The sequence below is a fragment of the Homalodisca vitripennis genome, chromosome 1, assembly GCF_021130785.1.
Source record: "Homalodisca vitripennis isolate AUS2020 chromosome 1, UT_GWSS_2.1, whole genome shotgun sequence".
Classification (NCBI taxonomy): Eukaryota; Metazoa; Arthropoda; class Insecta; order Hemiptera; family Cicadellidae; genus Homalodisca; species Homalodisca vitripennis.
This window is the reverse complement of record NC_060207.1, coordinates 117,167,663-117,181,639: the sequence shown is the minus strand read 5'-3', so window position 1 is coordinate 117,181,639 and position 13,977 is coordinate 117,167,663. Positions and strand designations below refer to the sequence as shown.

The following is a 13,977-nucleotide window of genomic DNA, read 5'->3' as shown; positions in this document are numbered from 1 at the left end:
TAGTTTTTCACAGAATGTACAAATGTACCTACCTACCTATGCAGTAAGAAGAAAGGTAGATTCCTGCACGGCTATCACCTTGAAATATATAACTGAAGATGGATTATTAGTTTAGAAGGTTAATTTGTACACTGATAGTATGGCCACTTCACTGGTTGGAATATTATACACGTCAAACTAAATGTAGAAAACATCCTGAAACCATAAAAAACTTCCTATAAGCATATTAAATGAATTCTAACAACGTGAAATTGATTCAATTAGAAATCATGCATGTAAATATATTCACGTATAAAGATTCTATATGATCGAATAATTCTCCAAACTTTGTACGGTCACTTTCTAAAACACTCGTACTTTCCTATGTCGCTATATGAAGAATTGATATGTAACCATTCCTTTTACAAAATTCGGACATCCAATTCTTAAAACCTTCACAGATATAAAAATGTCACAACAAAACCAAGGAAATCTGAAAATTTGAATAGCAATTTTCGCCATATTGCGAAATTTAATATTTATAATTAGCATTATAGTCGAATAGATATAACTTCCGAATCGGCGGGGCGGGGCGTTCTGACGTTGGAGTGAGAGGGAGAACTGCCTGGTTGGCTACCTGACCAATAGGAGCGAGGAGCGTATGGCGCGGTTGCCGTAGCAACAGGCACTGTTGCCACATCGGAAAAGGCATATTGGCAAAAGCGGTAGGCTTATTTTACTGCACGCTGGTACATCTGGAGGGTTTGTTCCTAATTATTGCTTGTTATTTGCTTCAAAGCAAACCACAGACTACCATGAAGAAATGAACCATGACACTTTTTCAAAATGGTTCAGAGAATCACTTCTACCTAACCTTTCTGCTCCATCGGTTATTGCTATGGACAACGCCCCATACCACTCCAAGGTTTTAGATAAGGCCCCAACGCAACGTAACAAAAAAGCGGAAATTCAGGCGTGGCTTCGCGAGCATAACATACAATTTGCAGAAGATTTTACAAAAGCCGAGTTGTTAGAAATATGTGAAATGAATAAACCACCGCGCACCGGTCCCCAAGTATATTATAGATGAGATGGCTAAAGCCCAAGGACATAAAACTGTCAGACTGCCACCTTACCATTGCCATTTCAATGCAATAGAGATGGTTTGGGCACAAGTTAAGGGACACGTTGCTCGGAACAATAAAACATTTAACATGACTGAAGTTAGTAGGTTAACCGAAGAAGGACTTCAACAAGTTACAACCGTAGAATGGACGGATATCGTAAAGCACACAAAAAATCTATTTTAGAAGCGTGGGCACAAGAAGGTCTCATTGAAACAGCAGTAGAGGAAATGATAATTCACGTGAATAGAGATGACAGTGACAGTGAAACTAGTAACCTGGAAGATTTTGCTGACAAATATAGAGTGCAAACTGATTAAGGAACACAGGAAATATACGTCAACAAAATGTATGCTGACGGTGTTTGAAGTATTTTGACAGCCCCCGAAATAAATATATTTGTGTTGTGAATGCAATGTTAGGTTTTCAGAGTACCCAAATTATTTGTCCTTCATGATGTCCGAATTATTTAGTAGTTGTAGATTATTATATAGTATAATGGTAACATATTAATATCGCACATATTTGTGTTAAATTAGAGAAATTTCGTTTCTGATTACTAGTATAAACAATCAAAAGACAACACACACTGACGCGTTGTTTGTTGGTAAGTACGCTGGCGCGCACCGTCTCATGTTCTCTTCTCAGTGTTCGGTGAGAAAGTGACCGCTCACGGCAGTGCCCGCACCAACGTGGCAACACCGCGGCATCAGTCTCCCCACTGCTCGCTGCCCCTCCACACCCTTCCAATTCGGAAGTTATATCTATTCGACTATAGGTGCCTTCCAGTATCCTGAAGACTATATATTTGTATCTGACTGTCAACCGTCCTTTTGTATGACTTAAAAAATAGTATATTTAATTTAAAAACAAATGTAAAATATGAGACGCATGAAATATTAAATAAAATTTACAATTAAAAGATATTTAATCAATTATAACTTATTAAAACAGTCAACATTATTAAACTTATAAATCTCATTCTGCATATGGCCTTCTGGAGTTCAGAGGGTTAAAAACATTTTACTTTATACATATATATATATATATATATATATATATATATATATATATATATATATATCTTTATATATATTTCTTGTGTTTGTGTGTATGTGACTGAACTCCTCCTAAACGACTGGACCGATTTTGATGAAATTGTGTGTGTATTTTCAATGGAATTCGAGAATGGTTTAGATTTACAATTTGTTTATTTTTGTTAATTTTCCATTTATAAATTTTTATGGATGTTGGAGTGTTTTAGATTGGATCCGGCAGGTTGCGCTACGACATGTAATATAAATTGGACTGATACTTAACAGCTGTTAACACTTTCAGCTGAAGTTCATCAAAGAGACAGAAACATTTGTTTAAATTTAAATTTTAGTAAATATTAAATTATTGTAAAGTTCTTGATCAGTAGTGTAATGCAGATTGCAAAGGCGAAGTTATTTAATTTTAAATTTAGATTGCGCAAATGATCGTTAATCCATCTATCTAATGCAATGCAAATGCTATATAAGCTGTGAATGTTTGCACATAAAGTAATCTAATCTGGTTAACTCCTTTAACATTGTGTATGGCATTTTTACTGAAGTTATGAAAGCAAATGGGGATAACACACTCTTGCCCTTATATTAGAAGCATATACACCTTATACATATTTATTGATCGGTAAAAATATAAAAATCACTTAATCAGCAAAATTTAATCTAAGTTGGCTTCCGAAACCAACATTTGAGACATTTTTTGGTCAATGCAACACCATAAATCAGTTGTGGAACCGTAAATAGATTGGACCGGGAGTGAATTTAAACGGTCAGAACAGACTCATATTGACCGCAGCAACGTTTTAGTTGTACGATACACTTTCGTCATTGGGGTAAAACGGCTTAAATCATCGGTTACTGAAATCATCGGAGAACTTCAATGGAATGTTGGAGGGAAATACAAATCTTATAAAAACTGTTTCACTTTATGATTTCAGGATCCCAAAAAACACTGTTCTTTAAACTTAAATCTAAAATGGATCAGGAGATAGGAATAACTTTGAGTGACTATCGATTATCTCAGGAGTGTTTATTATGTCATAGAAAAAGAATACATGAATATATTGTCCAGTTTTTCAACAGGAAATTGCGTGCGAAGCCGCGGGTAACTGCTAGTATATATATATATATATATATATATATATATATATATATATATATATATATATATATATATATTGGGGAAAGGGGTAAATCAATTGCGGCAAACAAAAAATTATTATTACATAATATTGAAGTGAACTATACAAATTCGTAAGGCCGTGTAGTGAGTAGTGAGATTAAGAGAATCTAGTATGTTAATTTTTGCCATGCAAAAGACATATACGGCACCTAGCTACCACGTGTTATTTTTTAAGATTGCATTTGTTAAGGTAATGATTGATGACAAGGCCCTCATCACGTTATGCGTACCGTGACCTAGGACAAAAAAGGAGACATGAGTCAGCCTTAGACAATATCATTGACTGGACTCAAGATCTGACCTACTCATAACGAACAATCTGAAATTACTGATCCTAATACCACATAGCAACATATCGTCGTGCGTACCGGTACCAAGGACAAGAAAAGGAACACGAGTCAACTTTATACAATATCATTGACTGGGTTCAAGATCTGACCTACTCATAACGAACAATCTGAAATTACTGATCCTAATACCACATAGCAACATATCGTCGTGCGTGTACCAAGGACAGGAAAGGAGACGAGAGTCAACTTTAGACAATATCATTGACTGGACTTAGGATCTGACCTACTCATTATGAACCATCTGAAATTACTGATCTTAATACCACATAGCAACATATCGTCGTGCGTGTACCAAGGACAGGAAAGGAGACAGGAGTCAACTTTAGACAATATCATTGACTGGACTTAGGATGTGACCTACTCATTACGAACCATCTGAAATTACTGACCCTAGTACCACGAAGCAACATATCGTCGTGCGTACCGGTACCAAGGACAAGAAAAGGAACACGAGTCAACTTTAGACAATATCATTGACTGGGTTCAAGATCTGACCTACTCATAACGAACAATCTGAAATTACTGATCCTAATACCACATAGCAACATATCGTCGTGCGTGTACCAAGGACAGGAAAGGAGACGAGAGTCAACTTTAGACAATATCATTGACTGGACTTAGGATCTGACCTACTCATTATGAACCATCTGAAATTACTGATCCTCATACCACGAAGCAACATATCGTCGTGCGTGTACCAAGGACAGGAAAGGAGACACGAGTCAGCATTAGATAATATCATTGACTGGATTCAAGATCTGACCTTCTCATTACGAACAATCTGAAATTACTGATCCTAATGCCACGAAGTATCATCCATCTCGTAGATGCGCGTCGAGCAGGTTTGCTATCTTGCATCTTGATTCCGTTCCAATGGCCTTGAAACTGTCAACAGAAATTAATATTACTATTGTACTCTATGAACATAACCCATTAAACTTAGAAAGTATTCATCCAAGTACTGTAGGACTTGGAGAATTCAAAGCTCAATGTACTAATAAACAAAATTAATTATACAGATTTCGTATTATGCATATATATATATATATATATATATATATATATATATATATATATATATATATATATATATATTTGTCAATGGACTCGGAGAAAAATTTAATCTATGCAATGTTATGAATAAAAAATATTAGGAATTATCCATGTTCCGACATTTCTCTGACGTATAAAATAGGTAATATACACATTTACGATACTTTACCATAGATTCCTATGGAAATCCTTCATTCTCATTTATGTTTTCTTAAATCTTGAATTACAATAAAACTCAATTTAACAGACATTCCTGGTACTACGTAGGCTAATAAGACGTGTTTAACTTGCCATTGCAAGAGCTCCAAAACACTGACCTTTTTTAGTCATTCATTTAGAAGTGATTAATGGCAGATGATTAGAAGTGGAAAATAATGATAATAACTTATCTCAAACACATTGGGCATGTGGTTTTAAAGTTATTGTGTACAAATCTCTGGTATTGTTATGATGAAGGGAGGTGTAGGTAAATTTTAGTAAACGTATAGATATTTAAAGCTTTTAAAGTTTCGAAATTGAAATTGCGCGTCTGCCTTTTATTATTCTACTAGCGGGCCCGGCGCGCTTTGCTGCGCATTTCAATAATTTTTTGCAAAAGTTGCCCGCGGCTTCGCACGCAATTTCCCGTTGAAAACAGTACACTATATTCACTTATTCTTTTTCTATCACATTCTAAACATTGCTGAGATAATTGATAGTCGTTCCATCGTGAGCCTCTTGGGCGTATTATGAAGGTATGTACCATATTCCTGCCTCTATCTAGCTGTTACCCACGGCTTCGCACGCAAATCTTAAGAACCGAAGTCCTTATATTACTTAGTAAATTTTTTTTTTTTACTATAATAAATTTTAGATTAAATTAGTTATATCTCCGATGCCACGATTGAGCTTGCTTTGTTGTCTCGATCGAGAGAATATGTACACACGGAGTTTTGAGAACCATACTTCTGTCAAAAAAAACAACTAAGGTTGATTTTATAACATTCTTTATATTTGTAGCCAACGTAAGATATTAATTATGATATCTGCATTACTCTTCTGATCAAGCATGAGCATGGTTTATATTAAATAAATATTGCAGTTAAAGGTGAATTTTTACGTCAAATTTGAATTGTATTATCTGGATAGTAAAGTCTATGTTTAACAGTGATTGCAAAAACAGTTTAAACAAAATTTGTCGTTTCTCTTAAGCTTACTCTATGCTTTAAAACTATAAGTGTAATATATGTTTACAAAGAACAGCTGATTAAAAATTTGAAAAGACGTTAACATATGTTTGCTGCAATGCATTTCTTATGGGTATTTCTGTAACCAGTGGGGCGGAATCCTGAATCGGGAAAGGGATGGGCATAGCTTATAAACCTTCTCCGTGGAAAAATACATATACGTACAAATTTTCATCATGATCGGTCCAATAGTTCACGATTCCATAAAGGACAAACATACAAACATTCATTTTTATATATATAGATATAAGTTTCTGTGGAATAAGCAAGACGATACTCATAGAAACGAGAATCATTTTGAAATGTCTTCAAAGATTAATGTACAACTTTAAACTAGCTAGCACAGAGCCCGGTTTACCCTTTACTTCACATATTGTATCCATTTAGATACTTTTTGTGAATGTGTCTAGTATCATTAGTGTTTCTCACTCACTATAGACTACCGGAGCGTATATAAATAAGATACTTTTATTTTTGATAATATGTATGATTAGAATAAAATTGTGTATATTATAGCCCGGGTATAAGCACTGACTTGGTAGAATATAGATGCAAAACTTTGAGTTCGTTACACCCAGAGATGAATAAATAATACGTTTGAAGGCCCATTCCAAACCAGGTATTATATGAAGTACACATCTTTCCACTAGCATTAAAATAAAATTGTGGAAAACTAAACTCTCAGACGTAATACCGCTAGTTAAAACTGTTAATATTAAAACCTAGTGACTGTATTTTCATGTAACACATGTTTAAGTAATGTGAATATTATTTATTGATATATTATGAAATTTACCTTTAGTAAGAGAATGTATTGCTCGTATTTTATTATTATTATTCGTAAGATTTGCGTTGCAAAGGTTTACGTTCTGTTAAATTTAAACTATGATATTTATCTAATACTTTGTTAGAATACCGAGTAGAATTTGTAGTACTAATGTCCTGCAGTACCAATCATGGAAATTATGTTCGTATCACGTACGATTTTGTAAAATATTTTTTATAACACAGATTAAGATTGGCTAATCACATCTTATAAAGGCGTAAACATATTTACAAATTAATCATGGCTTAAAAGTTATGGCGTAGTGTGTTTGGGTAATGATGAGCTCGCTATTATGAAGTAATATTTTTGGAATATCATCATCAATCCTATAAAGAAATCCATTCTGATTTTCTTTGTATTTGCTGAGGCACAGAAATTACCTTGGAATAAAACTGTGGCGTTGGTAATATTTTTCAGCTACATGATACGTAAACATCAGTGTGCAATACCGTCTTTTAATATAAGAAATAGGAAGTACTTTAATTTTTCATTGTTATAGCTAGTGTTTTTACTTAACTACAATGTACTTTAAACAATTTTCGGGCATGCGTTAATAACATTGTTAAGTAGCGTGGTGGATACGTGTTTACAAGATAATACGTTTAACCAAATCAGAAATTTGAGAATATACATAATATATCATATCATTTTATTCAACTTTGTATAAGGATAATAGTTGACTAATACGTACTGCCAATACAATGGACAAAGATTGACCCAATTGGCGCCAACAAGTTCCATTAATTTAAGTGGAAACCGCAACTTATTCGAACTATCAAGAGACTCAATCAATCTCCTTATATCTACTGAAAAACAACTGAACTTTATTATCAGTAACTAGTGGCGGATTTAGGAGGGGGGCTGAAGAAATACAATCCAGGACGTCAAATTTTTAGGGGTGGAAATTATCCACGTGTGATTTTTTTGTTAAATTTAAAACGACAAATATTAACAAAATCACATTATCGGATCCTGTGCTTTTCAAAAGAACTGAAAGAACAAGAGCGGTCAAAATCCACCCTGAAATACGATATCAGACTTTACAAGATTATCTCTGATTCAAACTGTTCTCCGGAAGGCCGTTTTTATTCTTTTAAATACAGATTTAAAAGAATAAAAAGTACCCACGATATACAATGACTGAGTCCCGTATGATGAATGTAACTTAGTAGTTTTGACCATAGAGTCTGAAATGACAAAAGTCTGAAATTTGATGACGTTGTTGAATTATTTGCAAACTCAAAGTCAGGAATGAAATTATTTCAGTTGCAGACTGAATAATGTAATATGATTTATATTCATAATTTATATTATATAACATAATTTGTAGAACTATTTTAGGTTAATACCTGGAAGAGAAGAAGTTTTAAAAGTTTGTTAAAATTAAACTGGTACAGTATTAACTATACTGTATTATGTTATTTTGTTATTGTAAGAGCTTTAAATTGTAAAGCCATCTACGAAACTAGTCATATTATGTATATTTAAACATATCTTCGTTCTGCCTTGTGTTCGAATGTTTATGAATATGGTAATTATTTATGAATGTTATGTTTTCAGACGTTACATTTCTATTGTCCTTGTTAGTATATGTCCTTAATAAACCATTTAAAATGTGATTAGTCCATTATTAAAAAATCCACATTAAATTTTGACAATTATAATTTGTTTAATTTATTAAACGTATAAACAAAAACATTGGAACTAGTAGCCTATCTTATTCCGCAAAGATCTTCCGAACCAGTAGCGTAGCCAGAAATTTCGTTCGGGGGGGGGGGTCCGAAACCGGGGGATCCGGTGGACGTTTTGTGTGTTATTTGCCAATGAATTCACTGGTAAAAGGTAAATACCAAAAATATGGAGCTTTAGTAACTACGCCTTATAGAAAGTGGAAAGATGTAATAGGCAAATTAAACTCTCACAGCAACTCTAGTACCACAAATTTTCTTGTATAGCTACAGAAACTTTACGAAGTTCGATTCTGGCCGAGTAGAAGGCACCAAAGTGATGTTGGATTCACTGGATAAGAAAGAAAAAGAACAAAACAGAGCTTCACTCAAGCGTATAATTGACTCAAATATATTTTGTGAAGAAAATGAAATACCCCTTCGGGATATTGGGCCACTGACGGCCGAAAACCCTTTAGAAAAGAAGGGCGATTTTTGAGCGTTGCTCGGGTACAGATCAAACTAACGGTCGGAAAATGCACCGGAAAAACTCTACTGATTAGAAGTTCGGGCACTTTGGATTTCATTGATTGAGGTATTTATGAATGATTTATAATGACGATTTTTTGTATCATTACACTGTAGACGAGCATATAATTATCGGAAAAATCACTTTCGGTCGGAAATAAAATACACCTGAAAACCTCTAATGATTAGAACTTCAACTACTTCGGACTTCGGTTATTGAGGTAAACGTGGTATTTTTGATTGAGTTAGGACGACGAGTTTTTGTTATCATTAAACTGTACTCGACTACCTATATAATTATCGAGAAAAAAATCACTTCCGGTCGGTAAATACCGAAGAAAAGCTCTCTACTGATTCGTTTTGACGATTTTGGATTTCACTGGTTGAGTGGTTGAGGTAAAAGTAGTACTTATAATTATGTTAGGACATTGATTTTAGAGATTAATTCAACGCTGACTAATAAATATATATAATTATCGAGAAAAAAAATAATCACTTCCGATCGGAATATACTAAGGAAAATGAAATAATACCTCAGTCAGTGAAATCCAAAGTAGTCGGAACTTCCTATCAGTAGAGTTTTTCCGGTGTATTAACGATTTTTAAAATTTTTCTTTGATAATTATATAGGTATTAGTCGGCGTTCAATTGATACCTAAAATCAATGTTCTAACATAATTCTAAGTACCACTTTTATCTCAACTACTCAACCAGTGAAATCCAAAATCGTCAAAATCTGAATCAGTAGAGCTTTTCCTAGGTATATTCCGACCAGAGGTAATAATAATACTTTTTATTGTGTCAACAATTATAAAAATTGCATACAATCGTCAAATTAAATTATTTAGAAATATGTATATCTATTTTAAATTGCCCCCATTCATACCTGTTCATACACAGTCCACACTCATTCCTAAGACTCATACATACTTACAGCCATACGTTTAAAACTCTTCTAAAATTTACCACCAGAAATAGAGGATGATCGAATTACTTTAAATTTCATCCCAGCGGCTCATCATAAACTCTTCCACCGAATAAAACACCCTCGACACCAAAAAGTGTCTCAATCGAGCTTTAAATTTTGTTGGTTCATTCAAATTTTTGATTTCATCAGGGAGTTTATTGATCAACTTAACACCAACCTCGAATGGCAAACGTTTGAATGCGGCTGTTCTGTGCGGATGTAACCGAAGGTTGTCCCTGCATCTTGTCCCGTATTGATGGACGTCCCTGCCCCGGACCAACTCGCACTTAAATCGGCAGTACAGGGCGACATCGAGGATGTAGAGACAGGGCAAAGTTAGCAATCCCAGCTCCCTAAAGGCATCTCTGCATGAATTTCGGGATTTCAATTTTGAAATGATGCGGACAGCTTTCTTTTGACTTCTAAATACTCGCTCAAATTTGTATTTAGAACAGCTGCCCCATAGCCTTAACTCGTACGTTAGATGGGGGTGTACAAGGCCGAAGTAGGCCATTTTTAGTACATCCCGGGAGCAAAATTTTGAAAGGTTCCGTGTAGCATAAATGCCTGAAGAAACCTTTGAACAGGTACTTTCAATATGATTGTCTCAAGTCAGACTTCGATCAAGGTACATTCCGAGGAACTAGGTGGAATCAGTTTCCTCTACGAGGACATCGTCCGCCATCACAGCAGCGCGATCCTCAATCTCTCTCTTTACCGCAAACAGAAATTTAGTGCATTCGATTTGGAGTTATTGGTCCTCAGATTTAATTTAAAAAAAAAACTGAATACATGAATTCAGTTCTAAAAAGAAAATGATTTCTAATTCATGTTTTGTTGGAGCTTTAATGCAGCGTCAACATACTGGACCATTTCCCTCTCAGGAGCGATGAGTTCAGCCTGCTGACGTACACAAGGAACAAGACTGGTCCAAGTATAGATCCCTGTGGGACTCCATAGGAAAAAAGTCGCAAATTTAAAGTGATTTAATTGTTTTTTTTCTCGATATTTATATATGTATTAGTCGGCGTTGAATTAATACCTAAAATCACCGTCCTAACATAATCCTAAGTACCACTTTTACCTCAACCACTCAACCAATGAAATCCAAAATCGTCAAAACTTGAATCTGTAGAGAGCTTTTCTTCGGTATTTACCGACCGGAAGTGATTTTTTTTTTCTCGATAATTATATAGGTAGGCCTACGGTGTACAGTTTAATGATAACAAAAATCGTCGTCCTAACTCAATCGAAAACCCAACGTTCACCTCAAACATTGAAGTCCAAATTAGTTGAAGTTCTAATCAGTAGAGTTTTTCAAGTGTATTATCCGACCGAAAGTGATTTTTTTCGATAATTATATACACGTTTACAGTTTAATGACACCTAAAATGAACGTCGTAACTTAATTCTAAGCAGCACTTTACGTCCCCACGAACGAAGTGGTCGCTAATTTAAACTGTTCGCCGTGTTACGGTTCAGGTTACTTTGCGACGTCACGTGACTGCGCCCTATAGAAATACCGTGATTACACTACACTATTCGAAAGGCCGAGCCCAAAAGTATCGTTTGATACTTTATGATTTAAACGAAAGGACAGTAATATTTTTAACAACGGTCACTTCAGTCAGTGAAATCAATCAATTTAATGTTTGTAGACAAGAGTAATGATAACTGTCCTTTTTTTCCTGCCCCATGCTTTATTTTTTAATATGTCTTAAAATTTCGGGGGGGGTCCGGACCCCCTGGACCCCCCCCCCTTCGCTACGCCACTGTTCCGAACGCAAGCTTCCTTCCAAACTATCAACTTATTCCCAAGTTACACTACGGATTCATCGTAAATTATTTTGTATTATTGCTAGCCGCTTTCTTTAAAACCTTCAATTTTACATTGTAACAATTGTTTACATAAACAAATCATATATTATTATATCGACGGATTTTCTTTTTTTGTATTGGGAGTTGGTGCAACTGTCCATTTGATTAATATGGTCTCGTTTTAGTGTACAGTACGCGCGCTGAAGGTTCGGCTCCGAGTCAACCGAGCGGACTATGGCGGGGGACGGGTGGATTGCCCGATATAACAACTGTTCTGCAGACATCCGCCAATGTTTGACGGACGCGCTGCAGTCTGAATATTTATTGTCCCTGTTCTCCCTCACAGTCGAGTATTCACTGTTGTTACAAGTGGACAAGTGGTTTAAGTGTGTTATACACAATTCATTAGTTTAGTTAGTAGTGAGGTTAGTGAATTTTGGTAGTTGAAGGGCGTTACAAATTATATTATCCTTGTTATTAAGGTTATATTACAAGTTTTATTACAACTACCTAATGATGAACGAATCCCTATAAATAAATGTTTAGAAACAACTGCCGCGGCTTGTGGTGTTTCAAAGACACTGATTAAGGAGATTCGCCGTGAAAAAAAAAGATTATGGATTATTCCCCTAAAGGGGATTGTTCGTTCACTACCCCTAAAAAATACAAAAGAAAAAAGAAAATGGTAGAACTAGACGACTTTGATAAATGTGTTGTTCGAAGAACCGCCCATGAATTTTATAAAACTGATGGACGTTTAGTAATTTTACGATTTTTAATCACTAATAGATTTACGACATTTTATTTCTTATCTGTCAGAAAGTCAATTAGCCTAATATACAATGTATTGCTAAGGTAGTATTCGAATTTTGAATTAAATGCTACAGTGTAATACGGTTTAATCCATATATAACCAATGCCTCTATGTATAGTGTATTCGTAGAAATGGTAAAAAAATAATTTATTGTCATGCCACATAATTAATAATTAAGTTTTACATAGACAGGATTTTTAAACAACAGTGTTTCGTATTCATTCATCTGTCATAAAATTAGTTTATAAACAATACACCCCAAAACACTTTCTATTCAAATATAATACAATGAAATTCAACATAATTTCATTAAAGTTTAAAACTTTTAGTTAATCACAGATCACCACTATGGCCTAAAGTGTTTTTTTTTTTCAGAAATAAACTATTGCAAAGTGATTCAATGTTAAACTTTAAAATGGTATTGCCGTGTTGCATTTACGTGAATGATCCATAAACTGTAGGGCAGCGGTGTCGGTGATACATTCCACTTCAGACTAAGTTACGGCTAACCTAAACTATGTATCTGAAAAAAGTTAAATCTAAAATTAACTTCAGTTCATTCAGAAAAACTTTCCTGCTGGTGAAAGTTTCCTGACCAAATAATAAAAAAATCCTCACATACAAACTTTTTTGTATCACAATTTTGGCACAATTAATTTTAAAATATATTTTATTGAAGAAAAGTAATAAGACATTGAAACTTAATACATCCATTAACATTGGCATAAACAGGAAAATAGATCTGCGAAGTTTCAGAATTTTATTTGGTCAGGAAGTTGGTCTAACCATAAGTTGATTGTCGAGCAATAATTAAACATTGCCATCCGTGAAGGATCATTGGAGAGTCAATGTTTTTATTTGGTTAGTAGGGCAACGGCAGGGCCGAACCTTCGGCGCGCGTACTGTACTGTCATTACACTCCAACCGTCTACTCGTCTACTAGTCTGTTGGTTGGCTGTCATGCGCATAGAAAAGAGAAATACTTATAAACATTATTCACAACTTGGTCTGACTACCAGTTCTAAATTACCATTGGCAGAACAGCACATAACTATCGTATGCTGTTGTCTAGTCTTACCTACTAACTACAGTCAGACATTTGGGTGTGATTTCTCTAGTTTAAATTTAATTCCAAAAAGTGTTGCCGCGCTTATTTCTATATCGGAGCTTTAGGATATATGAATAAATAAGCTCGTCAATTGAACTTAACAATAGAAATGATTCATGTACAAATATAAACATTCGATTATCTTTGTTAGTTTTAAATCAGTATCTTTTATAGTAAGTAAGGGAGTAAAATTTCTCACCCCAAAACGTAGGATGCCATTCCGTGCGCCTTTTAACATGTGTATACTGCTCTTGAGCATATACGTACGTATTACATATTCATTGA

At 34.6% G+C, this 13,977-nt stretch overlaps 1 protein-coding gene across 7 annotated transcripts in view; it reads left to right on the top strand.

Moving 5' to 3' along the window:
* Nucleotides 1-13,977, top strand: part of LOC124370141 (protein EFR3 homolog cmp44E) — a 78,438-nt gene that overhangs the window by 13,873 nt on the left and 50,588 nt on the right. The gene's annotated exons all lie outside the window — the stretch shown is intronic.